This window comes from Streptopelia decaocto, assembly GCF_964273445.1.
Source record: "Streptopelia decaocto genome assembly, chromosome: 1".
In the NCBI taxonomy this organism is placed as follows: domain Eukaryota; kingdom Metazoa; phylum Chordata; class Aves; order Columbiformes; family Columbidae; genus Streptopelia; species Streptopelia decaocto.
Genome location: NC_138663.1, coordinates 202,757,399 through 202,779,625, shown reverse-complemented (window position 1 = coordinate 202,779,625; position 22,227 = coordinate 202,757,399). Strand labels below are relative to the sequence as shown.

Genomic DNA, 22,227 nt, shown 5'->3' with positions numbered 1-22,227 from the left:
AAATCTATTGTAATATTGAGGAAAATACTTCCTGTTTTCCACCATCTATGTGTTTACTTCCATCATATTTAAATATCATGTTTAAATTGCATGTAAAAATTACCAATGAAGATTAAACAACTTTAATTTTAAAATCCATGTTCAAACTGACAAACTGTACTATGAATTTTATACATATATATATATAAATCCTCCCTTTCCCTTTCCCTTTCCCTTTCCCTTTCCCTTTCCCTTTCCCTTTCCCTTTCCCTTTCCCTTTCCCTTTCCCTTCCCCTTTCCCTTTCCCTTTCCTTTTTTTTTTCCCTTTCCCTTTCCCTTTCCCCTTTTCTTGCTTTTACTTTCTTTTTCCATTTCCCTTCTTTTTCCTTTTTCCTTTTTTTTCCTCTCTCCTTTTTCCTTTCATTTAACTGAACCTGCTCCAGGTCTAAGAAGCATCAGATGGAAATAGTTTGAGAGAAGGCTATAGCTACTTGATAAATGTGTCACATTTTCTACTTTGCTCAGTCTAGATGATGAAGCTTTTTTCTGTCTGTCTGCATCCAGAGAGAATTCTTTATCTCAGGCTTCTAGTTAGGGATGCTCTTCTTCCCTCTGTCAGCCCCAAAAATGATCATTGCATATTAGTCTCTGCATCTAATCCTGAAGTAAGGGATCTTTGTACAGCTCATTAGAGTTCTTGCTACAAGCAGTTGCTCATTTACCACGAAATCCATGGTAATGGTCATTAGCAAATCCTGCTGGCCTTTGCAGGACTACTTAACAACTGCAAAGAAACTTGCATTTCCTTTTTGTGGGAGACTTGATTTAAACACCTCACATAACAGATAATGCATCATTTCTTTGGTATTTCATGGTACATCTACAAGGTTAAAGTAGTGGTGAGCAGCCCAGCAACATAGGAAACACCAGTGGTGATGTAGGAGACAGAGGTGGCAATGTAGGAGACAGAGGTCTGTGGCTCTCCAGACTTTGCCTATAGTTGAAACAGACTGATACAGTTCTGACTAGCCAGAATATGACCCAAAATCACAGAATATTAAGGTTAGAAGGGTTCTCTGGAGGTCACCTGATCCAACCCCTTTCCCAAGTAGGACCACCTAGAATCAGTTGGCCAAGATCGTGTCTAGATCGCTTTTGAACATCTCTAAGGATGGAGACTTCACACATTCAATTTCACACTGTTGATAAATGAAAAGCTTCAAAAAAAAAATTGCAAAAGAAGATAAGCAACACGAAATCCCCCACAATTCCCCACAAGTATTGATTACATTTAGTTAGTGCAGAAAGGGAGTAATTTTCTGATTTTTTTCTGAGTACTTTTTGCTGTTCTTCATAGTATAGTAAGCTGTGGATGCTTATTGGTATGTGGGTGTACTACGGAGAACTTTACCCTTTGTCCTGAAGTGGACTGTCTGCTATACCGTAACAGCTTTAACAGGGTTAAACAGGGCTATACAGCCCTATTTACAAGCAAGCTTTACTTAATCAGCTTTTACAGTTTTATTTTATTGTTTTCTTCCAGAAAGGGTAAAGGTTGTGCAGACATTGCAAATCATAGTTGATAATCTGATCAGGTTTTATTTTAACATTTCCTTTACAATGTCCATCACAAACACACAGTGATTGGAAATCATTACTAATTATGTTATCACCTTTGAGACACAGTTTGGATCACGAATTCCAGGTTCATCAGCGAAAAGTATTATAAACCAGGAATATAAACTGAACTTTAGTTGTTTCCCAATGATCAATAACAGGAAAGCAAACATTGAATAAAACAACCCTGACCGATAATCTTTTTTCCTAAGGAAAAAAAAAAAATGTCATGTACTTTAACCCACACTGCATTAGGGAGGTATTCTGCAGCAGGTCAATTAAGCTCTAGGGTATAGCTTTTTCTATCAATATCCAAACTAAGCAAAACATTATACAACCACAGCTGGTTCGTGGGCATCTTCCCAAATCTCTGAATCCCCTATCTGTACCTGTTTTGACAGATTTGCTTTTTTATCTGCATTTCTAAGCCCAGATGAAGAAACTGTTGTTCCCTTCTGTTTTTTTTCTTTGCACAAATGATAATGATAATTTATCAGTCTCAAATCAGTTATTACTTATTAAACACGTCTCCCTTGCAAAAGGGCATTATCTATATATCTTGTGAAAGATTAGGACTAGAATTCTTGAATAGCTACGTAATCCCTTTCTCTTATTTTCTCTCCCTTGTTGATGGTGTGCAATATAAAAAAATCAATATTGTGATTAACCAAGGAACAATTTACTGTATTATATTCAGTGGTTAAACATATTTCTTTTTCTTTTTTTTGTTCTTATTCTTTGAAAAATTTACTTCATCGTAAAATGCTAAAGAAAAAGAGGCTTGGACTAAATTATTGTGCTGCTGATTGTATCAGAAAACAAAACTAAACTAAACAAGAAAAAAAAAAAAACAACCAACAAAACCCAAACTACCATGTGAGAGAAAAGTTCATTCAGACTTTTTTCTTCCATAAGAGTACTTGCAAATAGAGCCATCTATCTTTGTGGATAGACTGTTTAAACCACCTTTTGTATGTAGATTTCTCCTAGCTGTCTTCTGGGAAAATCTGTTTTTTTGAAACTAGTCAGCTTTGATGTACGTAGACTGGCATCTTCCCATTCCTGGTAGCTCCTGAAAATGAGACTTTTCCTCCCTCAGAGTGTTGGGTTGGTCTCACTAGCTTGAGCCAGTACCTTGGGCAGCTTGGTACCTCATCCACAGAGGACCCTATGATCTCTTAAATCCCTCTCTATGTCCTGTGATTCATTTTTGCACAATATTTCCCGTTCCTGACTCCACATGTCTTACCATATTATCCTAAAGAACTACAGTCAGATGAGGCCTTTCAACCTGATACATATCCACAAAGGGATAGTTTTTCTTCTTTCATTGAAGATGCAACTGCATGTTGATCATATGATTCTCCAGATATAGGAGAAATCTTCTGTGAAATCTTGTATAAATTTGTCTGCCTACCTCTCTGTATCCTTAATGAACATCTCTATATCCCTCCCCATCCCCAACATTAACACAGTTAGGAGAGAATATCTGGGATTACAAAAAATTATCGTAATTGTCCTCTGGCATCACTGTCAGCACAATATAGGCCACTGAATATAATTCCCTTCATGGATCCCAGAGGGTTTGACTGATCTATGCAAGCAGTCTTAGTTCAAAGCACCAAGGGGTAGTGACTATTCCTCCTCTGTAGACAAAAAGGTCTAGTGGTTAAATGACCTTGCTGGTCAATACTGCCACCAACAAGACATATTTTAACATCTTGGAAAAGTAAAGAATACAATATAACAACCTAAGGAAAAAAAAAAAAAAAAGAAAAAAAAAAGAAAAAAATATCCTCAGGCTGAAATCTCAAAGCCTGGCCTGGAGTTTGTGCATTGCCAGCAAAGTCTTTATTTTTATGAAGATAAGGAAGAGAGGGTATGATATGGGACATATCTGCACTCCCACGTCATCAAGCCACATCACAGCAAAGGACTTCAGAGCCAGCTACCTGCTATCCTTATCAAAGGCTGCTGTCCCATGTGCATCACAGCAGAAATGAGCATGCATGATTCCAGAGGGCATGGACCAATCAGTCCCACAGATCCCCACATATCTGAGAAATGGAGTCAACTGCAACTGAGGCTGAGTGGGATATGATTAATGCTTTAAAATATTCATTTTTGTGAAGAAAAATCAGAACTATTCAGCACATCATCTGATGGGCAATTATGCTTAAATAATTCAGTGCTATCACTTAAAGGTGAAATCAGCATTTTCTTGCATCTGAGTTCCTGAGTTGTTGTCAGTAGGTTTCTATTAGTAGGTAATGTAGTCCAGAAATCCTTGTTCATTAGATGGATCTTACTAAAGCACTTCATATTACTTTTATATGTCATTTTTCTTCACATGATCATTTTAGCAGTTACCTGAGGCTCTACTAACATTCATCTTCCATAATACCACTGGCAATTGAGACAAAGACATAAGGAAATTATACTTTAACATAAGAAGTACAGACCTTATTCATTTTGTGTGGGATCAATAGCTTCAGTGTGAAATACATTATGTATTTATAATAGCCAAATGCTTTCTGTTCCAAATACTAGGGAATGTTTTAAGGAGGAATCATAAAATCCAAGAGCAACAAAAAAGCAAAAGAAACAGTCCAGCCTGATAGCTGTTGTTTTTACTTCTTAAATATGCTAAGCCTATTTATCAAAATGTCTTTTGAATGGATTTCAACTTAGGGGTTTGTATGCAAGTTATATACAGTGAATTCCATATGACATGGTACATTTAAGTTAGGAAATTTTGAGGTCTGTCCATAATCAGCATTCTCCTTGCTTCTCAATTTAGGTCAGACAGCAGGCTGCTAATAATATAGATCATAGTCTGCATGGTAAATTTTCTTCTTTTAATTCTAAAATATTTATCAAGTTCTCAAATCTCTAGACACAGCAATGGTAACTTCATTTGGAAGAAAGACATTTTTTAGCTGAAACAGTGTTCTCTGATCATATTTTAATCTCTTTTCTTCTTAGTAGGAGACACATAAAATAATGATTCTAGAAGCTAACAGTAAAAAAAGCTCTACTTAAACCTTCAGCTGAATCAGGACTTTATATCTTAGACAAATTACGTTATTAAATCCCAGTTTTTCAAAACTGTTCACGCCTCTTCATTTACTATGGAACTGAAAAGTACACTTTCCTGTGTCAAGGTCACAGAGACAGTCATTAATATCTCTTTAATATCACCATTATACAAGCTTATTTAAACCTTCAGTAAACAAAGGAACCAGACTCTAACCTTGGTTAGTCTTCAACAGCACCAGAAGAACGGAAAGCTGTCCTTTCGTGCTCTCATAAAAAAAAATCTGAACTTTTTCTTTTCCAGCTCCCTTATAAGAGGTTTTCAATGTTTAAATTAGCCAGAACATAGCTAGTGTTTGTATTAAGAAAAATTCACGCATTCAGTATCTATATACTGAATTGAAAAATATGTTCAAACTGCTACCATTACTCTCCTTCCTTTTTAAGGATCGGGATCTATGATTATGAACTTAAATTATTTGATTTAAAACATTGTTAGCTTCTGAGAATAACATATCAAATGAGAGATGGCATTTTGTGAAAGAGGCAAACACACCATTTCAGAAGCAGCTTTGCACGTATCCTGTGGTGTGTACCACCATAAATTCAGTGAAGGAAATGTCATTGAAGGACTTTTACCATGTTAAGCACAGCAAAGGAGAGACGCACTGGAGGGCAGATCAGAGCAGCATGTATCAGCAGGATACACAGGACCTTGATTAATGCAGAAAAATTAGAATCCTGCACAGTTATAAAAGCCACCTTCATGGTGTGACTCAGCTTTTAGAAGAGAAACTCTGTACATGCATTTTTCAACTCTCTGATTTACTGTCAGTAGTTGCCCCCACTGCACAGACTGCCTTGTTTCATGGGTTATTAGGTAAGGCCAAGCTGATTTTCCCATTTCTCCTAAGGTCATCACAGTCATGGCCCTCTGGACTGTACCTGTGGTGTGGGGCGTGGGATTTGGAATATAGCTACAAATGTCTCAACCCATGTCTTTAGACTTTGAAATCAAGTAAAAGAGCAGTAAGAGAAGGCTCAGCTTTTTTTCCTCCAGTAATGGCAGTCCTTGTTTCACAGAATCAGTGGATAATTGACCTCTGGATATCATGTGGTTGAATGCCCCAGTCACACTTCGATCAACCAGGTCTTGTTTCGTCAAGCGTTAATCTCCATCAGGAATGGAGATTCCAGGATGTTTCTCGGTAGCATCTTCTGTTGTCTGATCTGTTGTTAAATCAGAATGTTTTATTTCCTGTGTTTTGTTTCTTCAAGGGCCTCATTGTTCTGTGTGGGGCTTCATGTCTGCAAACTTCTCTGTAGAAAATAAGTTTGGTGCTGCCTCAAATTCTTCATTCACTGTCATTTCTACAACTGAAATTTCTGGATTTAAGCAAAGTTTTGTCTCCCTCAGCACCTTTCATTTGAGCTCTTCTATGCCAGTATGTGAAGTAGGGTTAAGTCATGGACTGAAACATGGGTCAGCTGTTGACTATGTAATTTAACTGTAACCACATTCTCTCACATGGTTTTGTTCAGGTTAGGCAACAGAGTTCCAGGCAGGCATGGATTCACAAGATGGCGTGGGCCAGGAGGCATTCTCACCATATTCAGTTGTTATGAGAGGAACACGGACTTCTAATGATAAATCTGACGTGAAGGGGTCTTCATCCGGTTAGGATTTCGTGCTGAAAATTGCAACACATTCCATACATATGAAATGATAGTGTAGACACATGAGTTATACAGACAGGGATGACAAAATAGCCTAGAGGCTATTTAAAGACCTATTTAAAGCACCTGGACCTGATCTTTCACAAAGTAGGGCATAGGTTTTGAATGTAGGTTGGGGACTGACTTTTCTACTGAAAAGCATAATTAGGATCTCAGTCTGAAAGAAGCAAGAAGTTCACAGCTTAAAAAACCCAAATCCTATAATATTTTGTTATTTCAATTACAGTTCTGCTGAAATCTTCTTAGGATTGTACTCAATCATTCAGTAATTGATGGCAGAAACTCTTGTGAAATGGTGTCTGATTTCTGCAGTAATAGAATGCATCAACAGTGACCAAACGTATGAGTTCTACACTTATCTGTAGAAAATATTGAATACCTTGAACATGACTTCTTTTATCAGCTTTTGAATCTTCTCAATGAAGTATATTTTAAGGAACATACAGATTAAAACAATACAAATTAATATGTGCATCCTCCAAAAAAAGGCATTATAATTTCTAATAACCTAATTGTGTAAATTTCTGTCTTAAAAATTAATCTGACCAGAAAGAGTGAATTATATTCACTATTTCTTAACATTATAACTATTCAGATTTGTTGGGCATTCTCAGGGACACCATTTCTTGGGATCAGCTAAACACTGGGGCTGTGATACAGTATTTGTGAAAAAAAACTTTTTAAACCACTCCGAACTCCTTTAAAAAAGACAAAAATACACAAATAATATTTGGATTTTTTTTTTTTTTTTTTTTTTAATTTAGAGTCTTTTGCCTCACTACACTAAAAGAGTGATTCTGTCTATTTTTTAAGAAAGTGCTTCTTTGGAAGGCAAAAGAGGATGAATTGCCACTCATTAGGTTTTCCTCTCCACTTTATGTTTTGAAGATGCTTTTCCATTTTAAACAAATTCTTATTTATTCCCAAGGAAAGATGAAGGCTCATCATTAAATTCTGTGCTTGTTTCTAAGTCACATACTGCAGTAACACTTCTAAATAGGTGTAAATAGATTTGGCGGTATAAGTAACATTTTCTTCACACTACCCTCTCCAATTAGAAGCTGATATACTAATCACATTTTTAATAAACTACATCTTGACAGAATTCCTTGCATAAACTTACTCTTCTCTACAGCCTTCAGGCTAATATCCACAGTATGTTTTCTTTCAAACTAATTCCAACAGCAAGTTAGCGTATGTACCCATTTACCCCCATCACAAACGTAGGGCTAACGGGGTAAAAATAAAAATCTGTTTAGATCACAATGCTAATAACACTCACAATTTAGTGCAAGTCACAACTGATTTTTTTTCTTGAAGTTCCGTGTCCTGAATTCATGTGTTTTATAGGGAGACACACAGTCTCTTTTGGAACATAGAAGTTCTTAGTCTGGTACACGCAAAAGAAAACTAGAAAGCACAGCCAAAGTGTACCTGAAAGGCTCATAAACTAACAAGCAAACAAATGAATGTTGATTACATCAGTGTAATATCAGCTGGAGGAACCTGGCAGGTTTGGAATAGCTTGGCTGAAAGGCTGGGGTTGCCTATGAGGGAGGAGAAGGGCACACAAACTATTACTTTATCATATAGCTCCTTAGTGCAGAGGTCCCTAAATCTATTATAATTCCGAAGCATGCATCAGGGTTGTACGTAGGACTGGTAAGGGCACTCATGTGTTTTAACTGTCATAGATACTAGCAGATTTTATGCTTATCAGTGATTGATTGAAGGCAGTAGAATGTCATTCAGAGATCAAGAAAATTAGATGTGACAATTTTTCAGTTGTCGGGACTTGAACTTTCAAAGACTGATGGAGCAGTACAACGAGTAGACAAGGACTGAAGGATGTTCACTGATAAGATAACCTCATTTCCACAATGATATAGAGGTCTAAGGAAAGAAGCTTCACCCTAAACTATCTTCTGCTTTCAGAGTGTTCACGTGAAACCTTCAGAACATCACTGATAAATTCTTTATATATTCATACTTACCTATTTTACTAGTTCCAAACCATTGGTAAACTATTGGGTCTGAAAAAGGCATGGCATAGTGGCGCTGGACAGGGCCAACATTTCTGTTCTCCTGAGACAGATAGCAATGTGCTGTGTTGCCTTGAAGAAGCAGTAAATTGTTTTATGCTTGAAGACAGTGTTGCAACTTTCCTTCCAGAATTGCAGTATTTTGAGATCTTCAGATATATTTTTTTCTAAAGTATGAAATTGTTAATAATATTTAAACAAGTCAACTGTCAACATTTTTGTATCCTGAAGCAAAGCATTGTTCCAATGCTTGTTGCCATAGATATTGAATATCACAAATCATCCATACAATGTTATTCACTTCCAATACAGTCAGTGGGTTTTTCATACTAATCAGCACTTACTCTGAAGTGTTTAAAGAAGTATTACACCAATCTGTGAATATAGAGATGGCAGTATTACTGAAAATGGTTGTGTTTTCAATTCAAGAAAAAAACATCATGGCAACTTGAAAATGGGAGGCTATATTCCTGTAGTGCAAGAAAATAAATGTTTGTTTCTTTACCTAATTCAATACCACTTTTTTTATTTAGATCTTTTCAAACCACAGATACTCAATAGAGCTTTTGATTGGGGTTTCTGTTAAGTAAAGATTTATTAAACTTAAGTATGAGCTAAATTAAATGTAAATATGTCTTCAAGATAAAGGAAAAGAGAATTAGATTGTGTGAATATCTTGGTAGTATTTCCAGAGTGGAAGTCAGAGAACATGGGGACCCACAATGTTCTTATTTCAGCTTTTGAATAGAGCTGCCTTTTCTCACATAGCCTCTTGGGGGCATCTCTGCACGTCTGCTTCTCCTTATCCACAAGCTCCCACAGTTCTGTCACTCTCTCCGACTAGCCTCTAACTTCAGCAAAGACATCAGTCGAGTGTAAGTCTGTCAATCAGCATGGCCTGACACCTGCAAGATTTTCTTTCTGAAATTTGTGGACAAAGAAAATGTACAGCAATAGAAGCTTTTTCTCCAGAACAAAAGCAGATTCATAATTCTAAAAGGAATACAGTGTTCTGAGGAAAACCTGAGACCTATACTTTACTAATTTTTTTACCCTCTAGGCTTTAACCTTTAACCTTGGGATCTTCCATTTGCTTATCATTTCAACAACTATTTGTGAGCTACAGATCTCTACAACTGTTCCTCAGCTGCAGGACAGGATTTGGCACCTTTTCCTTCCTTCTCTAAAGACCAGCGATCTTCCTCTCAGCCATTATCAGCAGTGTTAGGATCAACCACCTTCATGGTTATTAGTTTCAAAAGATGGTCTACATTCCTGCTGTAGTTTTACTATTTATGCTTGATTTTGACAAGGCCTTTTTATCCATCTGTATGAAATCAATCTGGGTGACATCAGAGTGACAGACTGAGGCGTATGTAATATTTATAGATAAAACACACTAAATATTTTTGTGCTGTCCCTAATGTATTATTGTCTTCCCCATGATTGTCTGGACTGTAAAGAGAAGCAGGATTTCCTGTCATGAGTAAGACGTGTTCACATCCTTTTCATGATCATGTAGGTGGGTTAATTTCCCAGCTCAGGAGGATGTAGCATCTGAATGCAAATGCATAGTATTTATTTGTTAACTGTGATGTTGAAGCTCTATATATATAAATTTGCCACAGTCTTTTTATTTGGCTTATAGTGTAAGATCTTGTCTTGGCTTGAGCTGATTTTAGCTCATGTTATCTGTGATAATAGCAGTGTGGCAAGCAGTTGACAATTGCCTGAACTTGTTTCAGTTTTAGTTTGGCTTTGTAAAATTGTGTGGTGTAAACCCTAGTGTCAATTAATAAGTAGTGGAAAAAAAACAGTTTTCTTATGTCGAAGAAACTATCTATGACCCTAGAATAAAAATATGAACACAGGAGGCAATTATTGGTCCTTAAGTGAGTGCAGCCTTGCAGGTCAGGCAAAACCAGTTTCGGGGCTAACAAAAAGAACAGAAAAACAAGTACGATATGCAACTGCAATTCAGTGAGGAAAAAGTTAGTAGGCAGATTGTGTTTAAAAAAAACATATAAACCAACCTGAATCAGATGCCACATTGGTAAGAAATGGGGGAAGAAACCCCTGCCATCACCATCATACTCCTCCTGATGAAGAACAGGGACTATGATACGTTGCAGTAGGACACCCCACATGCGCGCACACACACACACACACATGCACACACTTTCTTGTCAAAGAAGATTCTCCACAGGACTTAGCAGAGGAAGGATCAGTAAAACATCAGGGAAGTTGGAGAGATACTAGGAGGTTTATGCATAACAATATTAACTTTATTAACACAAAGTTTCTGAAATCATTAGATAATTTAGAGTGTGAGTGTTGGTATCACTGTAACTGACCTAATACTAATAGCTCTTTGCTGTATTTTAGTTAGACTGCTAATACTTTAATTAGGCTAATATTGAGTTCAGGGCTTTGCTTGTCAGATATGTTCTTTCTTCACCCATAAAACAGTGTTAAGCTGAAGACAGTATCCAATTTGGTCATCAGTGCTCTAGGATGGAGTGGGTGCCCTGTAGCTCTCACAATATATCTGCAAGCCACATGAAGGTACATTGCATGCCCTAGGATGCCTCAGTATCAATCAGAATGCTGTTTATCTAGCTGAATCCCATCCTCGAGATCCATTTCTTTTTCTCCTCTCTCTTCCAAACCACTCTTTCAGCCAAAGAGGGAAATCAGCATGGAAGTACCTTTCAGTCACACAAGCTGTGTGTGAACAGTGCCAGCTACATCTGGCAACCATCCTAGCTCCAGTGAAAAGAAACCATACACAAAAGCTCACTACAAAATGTTGTGTCTCTGTTCTCCTCCTGTCTTACAGTGGAGCCAGACAGAGATGATGAGTAGGCCAAAAGGAAGACCAGCAGGAAGTCAGGCAGGTGAAAGTTAGGGAGTTGACAGGTACCTCTAGATACACAAAATCTCCAGCAGAAAGAAATTCTGGGTAGCATGTGGTGAAGTGTAATGGTTGTGGCAGAAGATTTAGATTAGCAGTGTGAAGGACTCAAAAACAGGGATCAAAGAAAATAATTTATTCCCATGTATCAATCCTGAAATGGAAGGAAGTTCTACTGAGGCTTAACAAAAGAGTATTAGGTTTTGCATCCAAAATAACTTCTTTCTTCTTCTTTTGCTCCCTGTTGTTCTTCAGGTTTCCAGCTTTCCATATGACAAGGCTCACATGCAGTGCTTGGGTCTGTCATTGCTCCATCAACATCAAAATGAGGCTGACCACTGATTTCAACAAAAAACAGGAATAAGCACTCATAGACTCCAAAGTATATCACAAGGCCTACTGGCTGTGAATAACTAATTTGTGGTGCCCCCAAAAAAGGATTCTTGCCCGATCAATCTTGCAGTTCATTCATCTCATATGATCAGGGGTGGGGCAAATCAAAATGCACAGATACATCAATAGAAACATGATTTCTATGGTGTTTTTATCCTTTCACATTAACAAACCCTGAAGGCATAAAACAAAAGTTGCCATGGTGTTTGATTTCCTTATTTCATAAGTACGTGTTTGTCTGTGAGACAGCATGCAACCGCATTTCTTAGCTGTTGTTTAGCAAAGTTGCCACCAAGTTCACCGGGAGTTTGGCTGAAGAATTTGCTTATATTGCCAAAATATGACAGTGCTACTTCTTCCGCTAATAAATTCTTTTTTTTTTGGCAAAACACAGTGATGGCTTCTTTCTGTTCCACATTAAGTTTTCTGCATAAATTTAATCAGTACACCGTGGACCATCCACAGGCTGTCACATAAAGCTCACTGTACACCAAAACCCCCTCATCTAAATTCAATTCATTCTTTAGTCAAGTATTTGTTGTAATCAGTGTCTAGCAATCTAGATCATAAAGTTTGTTTCCCCTGTAGTTTACCCAGAGAAATGAAAGTATTGATCTAAATAAAAGTAGTATCCAGCCTCTCAACTCATTTTGGTCTTTCTTTCAAGTGGAAGGACAGGCACTAACCATTTAATTAATAATTCAATTCTGCAAACCTACAGATCTAAGTTTCTAAAAGGTATATCTTCAAGTATCAAGGGAGTATGCACTGAATATACATTTTGAATTTTTTTTAACATTTTGAAATATATGGTTATTCAGATATACTAAGACCAAGCATCCATCCATCCATCCATCCTCTATAGCCTCTCACCTTCAGCAGCCAAAAGATGATGTGTAGAAAGAACATAATAAAAAAGTGGCAAGCATATCATGATGGTAAGTGATTCTCAGTTTTCAGCTGAACACAAAATATTGTTTTAACTTTAAAACAATTCTACTAATATAATGTACTATATTCAAGCAGTAGTAAACTGTGGTCCAGGAAAATAATTTATCTGTGTAACAATCAGTGAATTGCTCAGCTTGTCTCTTTGAATGGCAAGTAGCTGAGAAAATCAGCAATTTTCTTCACCTCTCAAAACAGAGAGCTGTAACAGGCATTTTTAAAGTGGCACGCATTTGCTATGCGACATAGTCAATGTGCTTTAGATGACAGATAGAATACAGTTATGATTCCTGTGTAGATTACTATTGAGACAACTCCATGTCCCTTCCTGAGAGGAGAGAAAGCTGGAGAAAGTGACGGAGATGGTGCTGGGAGTTAGGTTTTGGCAGTGAAAGTGACTAAGGGAGAAGAAGAAGTGACTAAGGGAGAAGAAGTCAACACAGGATGACTCAGGGTTCACCAGGGTAGTCTTGCAACTGTTATGGTGTAGTGGAATGGCTGGAGTGTTACTACAGCTGGATTAATCTTACAGTGAAATTAAATGAGCTATGAAGTTGTCATGATGGTCACTGATAGCTGTGGTTGTGCAGAATAATGTTGAGATCTTTGGGCAGGAGTATAACTAGGATGTGGAGAGTGGTGAATGGGTAGGGAGGGTGCAATAGCATGACCCGAGGACTGGATACTAAGGTGAGAAGGCTGAGGTGATACGATTAGGATATGGAGAATGTGGAAGACATTAAAATGGGGACTGAGATATCAAAATAGTGCTTGAGTGACATTGGATGTGATGTAAATGAAGGAGCTTGGATGGTAAGAGGATTAGAAGTCAAAGTTACTGGATATGAAAGGTTTATATGATACTGGAGATGGGAGGACTAGAACAACCCTGAAGACATGAAGTCTGGAGATCTGGCCTCACTCAGCAGAGAAGGGACAACATCAGGGAGAAGACAGGCCCAGAGACATAAGCTGGCTTAATGAAACACAGGGTACATGTGTCTGAAACTGAATCACAGAACCATCACCTCCAGAAGAGAATGATGGGGGACACCACATCTTCCCCTTCAGTGTCTTCCTGTGGTGAGAGACAGGAGCAGAGACCTCACTGCTCCAATGACATCACTCTACTTGAAATCACTTTGAGTTGTTCCCTTAGCAGTGTGAAACATTACCTAATGCTTCATCTTTCTCATCTGTACATTAAAAGCAGTATCATTTCTATCTGTCCTACTGGCATGCAGCTAGGCTTAATTTCTGAACCACTTGGAGACTCTCAGATGAAATAACTGCCTAAATGCATATCACTTAGAAGAGTGGATACATGTAAGCCAGTGGGCATTTGTTAAGTGTGCTTATAATAGTGTGAGATCTATATTGAACCATGTGAGGCTTAACTAGACATGCATGATTTTTTTCTTACCCTGACACCATCTAGTGCTGCAACTCCCTAATGCCAGTGGGGTTTGCAGAACTTTGTCTTGTCAGCAGTAATTACAGTATATTGGTGATATATGAGCCTTAGGGAAGGGCTGGGAATTGTATAAACATCAAAATACATCCTAGTGATAATAACTTGTCAGTGGAGCAGATTTCCAAGGAAGGTAGTTGAAGGTCTATTCCTAGGGAAACTGAAGAACAGGTGAGACAAATCAGTGTAGAGAAAGCAAGGGACTAGACTTAACCACACATGGATTTTTCTGATCCTGTTTTGTGATATATTACCATTTTTTCAGCATTTGTTTATTAAACATATGAAAGCAACAATAATTACAATTGACACTTCTTAACAAGCAGCCTGAGCGCACTGAAGGCCTTCCACTCTTGAGTAAAATATAAGTAACAGTAAGGTATAAACTACTTAGATATATGTGATTTGAGTTTATAAACATAGGCTGGGAGAATGGTAGATTCTTAACAAATTATCCAGACTTTTAACATCATTATTGCTCATGGTAAGTTTTCTGAATTGCCCTCTAGAAGGGAACATAACTATCTGTGTAGAAAAGAAAGACATGATAACAGGGATAGAAGGAAGTCTGAGAACCCAAAATGTACATGACACTAGCAGATGATTTGGAACTATCAGAGCAGAATCAGATTCTCAGATGAATTTATTATCATATATTTCTCCTTCACCAAGATAATTGTCTTGCTTTTAAAGTCTATATGGAAATTATAGTCTGTATGACTATTTTCACAATTTATCTTAATTAACAGGCTGAGCCTTCACGTACATTCTTGGTATTTTAATATTACACAACCAATTAGTACTATCTTTATTCCCTTAACTCATCAATGGAAATTTCCTTGCATATAAAGATAATTCCCAGCTTGATCTCATCTGAAGATAGAACTACAAAGATCTGCAAACCAAAAAAGGTTTTGTAAACGTAAGCATTTTAAGAATTCTAATTGAAGCATCTAAGCTATACAAAGAAGGGGACCATTTGTGTACCGGGGTAAAAAAAGCTACCATCAAGAGGTGACTTCAGCAGTTCAAAATTATGTACCAAGGTGAAACCATGATGTTAGAACTCAGGTCCATTTAGCTGTCATGTGCCTTGCAAACTCTAATGTTTCTCAGTGTTATTTCCAATATTTAAATTGGAAATAAAGTGTATGCTCTGAATACTGAAGGTAATTAGCAACTTCAACAAGCATCCAAATGAAGCAATAAATCCATTATAACCTGGAGTCTTTGAATAAGCTTTTCCCATATTAGCCACCAATTGGAATGATATAACTTTGTTTCATTCTAGCAGAAAATAATTCCCGCAGTCAGAGTCACTGCTACTCAATGTGCTATACTATACAGGTTGGAGAGAATCTGAGTTTTCCTTTCTAAAAATCTGACTCCACAGGGAAAAAGCAGTTAGATCTTTTACTTCAGATTCTATGTTGCAACATCAAAGCAAAGCAAGCACAGCAATGACCATGAGCTTTCAAGATCCTGAACTTGTTTACACCAAACATAAACCTTGTTTTCAATGGCTTGCCTATCTATACTAAGCATCTTAACTTTAAAGGCTTTTGACATCAAAGTATGCTCTGTCTGGATAAAAATAAGTTGTGTCTCTGTTCTTGCAGCTATTTTTTCCTATTTAACTCAGCATTTACATTTTATGTAGTTCTTTTTTTCCCCTGGTATTAGTATGACCATTAAGACAAGACAAAAATTATGGACTAAAATTGATTGCATACTGTACAAAGCTACAAAAAAAAAAGATTTAACAGTGTTAATGATGTGTAATTTGTTTGCCTCCTGGTGACAATGGGCGTTTATACCCTTTTCTGAAAGTACATCTCTCTTGTGGTTGAAGATATTTAGGTAATTGGCATTATCAGAGCTTATATTAGTATTTTAGCACATTCAGTGTTTAGTAAGTATACATATAAATGAAAGGCTGTAAATACTAATTACTGTCTGTTTGGGCTCATTAGCAGCATAAGGACATATGCTCATTCTGGTAGATTAAAACATGTTACCTTTCACAGTGAAGCATCTCTAGTAGCATATAAACTCCTTTTCAGACATTTGAATTTCTTTACATCATTCTTCAGCTAAGCAGAGAATGATTTATAGAACACATGAGAATCACGTATCAATATCTTTATTAACAGAAATCTGGCAGTGATGAAGGATGAAGACACATTCTACACTTGTTTTATCTAAGACATTTATGCCACATCCATTTGTATAACATCGCAATGTTTCACTACCAGTAGCAGTGTCACAATTACTTTGAAGACTAGGAAAATTTAAATTTAGGTTCACTGGGGCAGTAACATGCTCACATATCAACATGCGGTGAGACCACACCTCGAATCCTTTGTTCAGTTTTGGGTCACTCACTGTAAGAAAGACCTTGAAGTGCTGGAGTGAGTTCAGAGAAGGGCAACAAAGCCGGTGAACAGTCTGAAGCACAAGTGTGATGGAGAGTAGCTGAGGGAACTGGGGCTGTTCAGCCTGAAGGAAAGGAGGCTGAGGGAAGACCTTATCGCTGTCTGCAACTGCCTGAAAGGAGATTGCAGCGAAGTGGGAATCAATCTCTTTTCCCAAATAGCAAGTGACAGGGCAAGGTGAAAAGGCTTCAAGTTGTGCCAGGAGAGGTTTAGATTGGATAGTAGGAAAAATTTCAGGAGAGTTGTCAGGCATTGGAACAGGCTGTCCATGGAAGTGGTGGAGTCACTATCCCTGGAGGTATTTAAAGCATGTGTACATGTTGATCTTAAAAACATGGTTTGGTGATGGACTGTTAGGTTTAGCGGCAGTTTTAGGTTTATGGCCAGACTCAATGATCTTAATGGTCTATTCCTAAATGATGATCATTTCCAAGTTAGGGTCCAAACCATTAAACCATATTCAGATACAATTATTTTCTTAATAAAATATCATAGCTAGATGTATTTATCCATGTCTATCACTTTGATTGGGGGTAGAAAGCAGGATGATAAATTCTTTATTCTGTTGTTTACCTACCAACATAAGGAAATCTATGGCAAATATCTATATCACATGCTTATAGTCTGTACACTAAAATGCAAAACATTTCATTATTCCTTACAGAAATCAGTGTCAAACCTCTGCATGTTAACAGTGGGATAGTAATTTTTTTTTTCTGGTATAAATCAAATTAAAATAAGCAAGCATGGGCCTGTTGTTAAAGCACAATGCTACGTGGTTTTAACACAGATTTAATGCACATATGGCCTGAAAAACAATATTTAATTAACCTTCCAGTGAATACACTGCCCTGATGGAGGTTATGGAAGAATTTTATGGGAACATAAACACCCATTTTCTTGATGGTTGTTCTGGACAGCTAATTGTGAGGAGGGAAGTGATAATGAGCAGTGCATTGCCACAAATCCAAAGGCCCGTGGACAGTTTGTCTCAAATTTAGAAGGGTAGCTTTATGTAATTTTCCCAGATATCTTTTCCCCTTTGATGTTATTAACTATGTGAGCACACTGCATTAAACACTGGGTTATTTACTAACTATTTGAACTTAAATCGAGTGGGTTGTTGGGGGGACAAGTTGGAAGATAAAGTCATGATCCAGGAGAACTGCTGCAAAGGGAATATGTTTCAGGACTGCAGAAACAAAGACTGTGAGGAGACTGACTTGACCTTCAGACTAGCTTGCCAAATTGTCTCAAACTAGCAAAGCCAAAAAAAAAAGAAAAATTATGTCTAGACTAATAGTGAGGAACGTTTCAGGCAAATATCCTGGACATATGAGGATGGCCAGAAAATCTGTTTTCTTGGCCCATAGATCATGTGCTACCTTTTTTTTTTTTTTACCTAAGTGCTGCATTTTAATTGATACAATTACTTCAGCTTAAGAAGGCTCTTTGACCCTCAGTTCTTCACCAAAATGGTTCACAAAGATAAGAACTGCAGGTACCAAACCATACAATAGCAATGACATAGGACAGCTTTGAACCAGGTAACAATGCAAAACACCAAGATGACTAAGTTCATGGAGAACAAAGCTAGAAAATCCACTCATAGCAGGATAGGCTGACTTTCTAAGATTAAGGTTCATACAACTTAATTTGACACTTTACCTTACCCAGAGCTGTATGGTATTGCATGAACTTAGAGCTACAGTGCTCCAGGTCCATTATAGAAACAGGAAAAAATGTGTGATTACAGTCAAGAGGGGAAAAAGTAAAGGATCCTGACTTGTAAAGGAGAACCAAAGTAAAATATATACTATCTAACCACACAGGTTCAGTGCTCAGGTAAGAACACCAGCTCAAACAACATTCACCCGTGCTATTTAATCATTATTGTTGTCCCTACCAAGTTTTTGTCCAGGTCAATTAATGCTGTTCTGTGTGTGGCTATGTCTCAGAGATGAGCATGGCCAAAGACTATTTGCAGTAGACAGATGTATGTGGCCTCCTGTATAATGAGAGTGTAGACGTAGAGATGGCAACACAGATGTAGCCAGAGAAACTGGTGGATGGCAAGGGTGGTGGGGGAGGTAAGATTGATCCGGTTGTCTTTGTGCCATAGTGTTTTTCCATATAATACACTGAAAATGACCCGAGAAAGAGTATTAGTAATGCATGCTAAAACTCTGCATCTTAGTGGAGTGGAATCAAACAAAATAAATCACTTTTTACAAGGTAATGAATTTACTACCAAGTTTTAGAACCACTGGAAAAAATGCATGTGTAGGAGATAATCAACATCTTGTTGAAAAGATGAGATTGACACAGTGTCATTACAAAGAGAGACATACAAGCCTAACTAGAGAATTAAAATTATTACACAATTCCTGCTGTAGGAGAGAGCCAAACTGATGGACAAGGCTGTGAGTAGCAAGGCTAAGAAAAAGACAGGACTTGAAGCTCATTTCCTGCAAATTTTCAATATGATTTCCACTGTGTATATACATCTCAAGTCTCTGTGATTCCATATGCTGCAAGTCTAACTGTTACACATAGGAGAACAAGATGTCTTCTAGGAACAGATTAGGGGGAAAAAATGTTTCCTTATGTAAACTGAAAATTGATTAATAAATTACCAATGCAACTGCAGAAAATGCAGCCAGAATTACACAAAATGTGGTTTCAAAATAATAAATGTAGACTCTTTCATGAAAATTCTGTATGTATAACTCATGAAATTAGGAGTAAGTATACACTGAAAAAATGTACACAGAGAAAATAAACCAATTAAAGCTGATTTTCTCATCTTGCTATAATTCAGTCAAAAAAATGTTTATGATATTAGACAAGTTTTGATGACAGACTGTAGTTTTAGGTAAGTTTCACCGAGTCTGAGATTCTCAAAGTGTCATAGAAGTTACATGTTTCTATCTCTGCAACACATTCTGCTTGAATTAGTCTAGCTGAAAAAAAAATGGTAAAACAAAATAATTGCAAGTCTTTTTGGAACTGGAAGGTGGAAATTGAGTTATTTTGAATTGAATTGAAATTGAATGTTTCCCTTATGGGTCAAGAATAAAAGCACAAAGCTATTTGAGATAGCAAATATGAAAAATACAGTTGGACGCTGGGAGTTTATAAATAGATATGAGGAGTCAGGGAAATCAGTATCTTTGAATTCAGTGGGAATCGAACCTCTGACTCCTTTAAGTTCTCTTGAAAATCCTAAGCAAAATTAAAGTTTTATTTTGCAAATGTGTCAGGCAGCTTTAACTTTAACCGTCCTATTTACTTCTAAAGAATCCATTGTGTCTGAATCTAAATGCTACTTGGAGACAGAAGCATAACTACTCTTAAAAATGAGACCTATACTATCTTATCCCACATCACCGCATTACAAATTACATTGGTGTCAGCATCTATTAAGAACTTCAATCTGTTCATAAAGAAGTCTAAAAGCAAAGCCATCAGCAAGTTAGTAGTTAACTTGGTTTAGCTATAATGAGGAAAGAAAAGAGGAGAACATGACAGAAGGTAAAGCAAGGAAACCAAAGCCAGGGCTACGGACTTCTAGGGATGCACTGTAACCTGAGATAATGTTGATACTGGAATTGGCTGTGCCTTGGATCATTCTCACTGGGAAAAGTGACACAGGGCATCCTTCATCCCTATGTTTTACCCTCCAAAACAGAGTGCCCAGAGTTCAACTACTTACCCTAACCACTCAGCTGTGCCCTGGACTTTCTGTAAAAGTCTTCATTTGACTAAGTCAGAGACTCTTCTAATTGTTTAACAGGATGGATGATCAGATTTCATATATTTCAATACAGGACCAAAACAGACTTGCTAGGTAGTAGCTCTGTAGGAAAAAGTCTTGAGGGTCCAAGTGAACCTGGTTCAGGTGAATGAAGAGTTCATCAAGTGTGCTTTTGCAGTGATGGAAACTAATCACATCCTGGGCTGCATGTACAAAAGCCTACCTATCAAAAGAACAGATTTTTCCCTTCTGTTCAGCACTTATGAGGCTTCATTGTGGAGCCAAGAGAGACAAGTAAGATTAACAGGCAAGGGAACATTTTTTTGATCCCCTGGGGCAAAGAATCTGCTTGTTTTCCCCATCCTTTCCTCCCAGCTAGTTTTCAGCCCTGCTCTTCTCTCTCAGCCATCCCAGAATCACTCATGACTTGTGATAAACTTGGCTCAATTAATCTCCTGAATCTAATTAAAATAATGGTTTAATTGTCCTTTAAAAGCAATGCTCATGCTCATTTATTTATTTAATAGCTTTCCTTTGTTACTTTGAAACTTCAATATCATAGATTATGTTGAGGAGCAATTCAGTTTTACAACAATGAATTACTTTTTTCACCCTATCATATTAAGATCTACATTTTGATTTTTCCCTTCATCATGTATAAGGCAGGGATATCAAAAAAGAGCATGCAAAGGCAAAAACAAGGTAGGGCACCTTTTGCAGGAAGCAGTATAAAATAATCAGCATGTGTGAGGACAGAAACAGGTAATAAATATCTGCTGGTGTAACACAAGGGTTGAATGGTAACTCATCAGGTGCTCACTTTAAATTTTTTTTAACTGGCTTCGACAAGCTCTCCTTGAATTAATAGGAGTTGCAGAGTAAGGACTTAATAAAGAAAACCAGAAAGGCCTCAAGATATGACCTGTGACCAAAACATGGTCATTCCCTTAATTCATTGAATCCCCACTTGGCAAAAGTACCGAAAGAAACCTTGGGAGAGTATGTTTTTTCCTTCTCTTTGACATGCCAAATATCCAGAAAATACTCTGCAAAATGAAGATGAACTACACAGAAATTTTGGCTAATATCAAGTAGTTGTATGTCGGGAGAGGACAGAAAAATGGTTCTTTGCTAGGGTAATAAAGAGCAGCTGAGCGGGCTGTAACCAAATGCACTTTCCCTCTGGTGTAGCACATGAGTTTTTGTGCAACATAATATGGCAACAGTCATGCAACTCCTCACTATTAGATCCATCTCTGTGGATTTAAATACTCTGGATGTCACTTAATTGCAAGAGTGTTTTATTAATATAAACTTAACGTGTTGAAACCGAGAGCAAGTAGAATACATAACAGAACTGAAAGCTGACTTTGCAGCCTGCTATATAATGTTATTCCATCATTTGATAAAGGGTCACAAAGCAGACTCAAATTGTACTGATCAGAGATCATATATCACCTCTTCCTAGAGACTTTTTGGCTGAATAACTACTGGCAGCCGAGTTCTCTTGCATAAACACATCTGTCCTGCTGTGCTAAACATCTGCTGAACCTTGGAGAAAAAGGAAAAGGCCAGTTCAGAAGAAGAACAGTCTAGGGATAAGGCCAAGAAATTCACTGATACTTATTCTGTATACTACTCTCACTTCCCTACAACTCATAAAGCTAGTTTACCAAAGTCATCTGAACAGATATTGCTGGCAAGATTAGCTTACCATTTTACAATATAAAACCACCGCTTTCATTTTCTACTGTCTGAATAATACCTCTAATAAGTACAGAAGGAATTGATTATTTTTTCTTTCTGTAACAGATATTTCTTAGCAAATAATGGGTGTACCTACAATTAGTTCAGACTAGAAGTGCACTTCTGAAGTAAATCTTTCCATTTTCCCTTGT

General features: G+C 37.3%; 1 protein-coding gene across 3 annotated transcripts in view; it reads right to left on the bottom strand.

Annotated features, from left to right (window-relative positions):
• GRM5 (glutamate metabotropic receptor 5) overlaps positions 1-22,227 on the bottom strand; it is a gene marked incomplete at both ends in the record, with an annotated part of 250,819 nt that overhangs the window by 194,580 nt on the left and 34,012 nt on the right. The window lies entirely within an intron of this gene.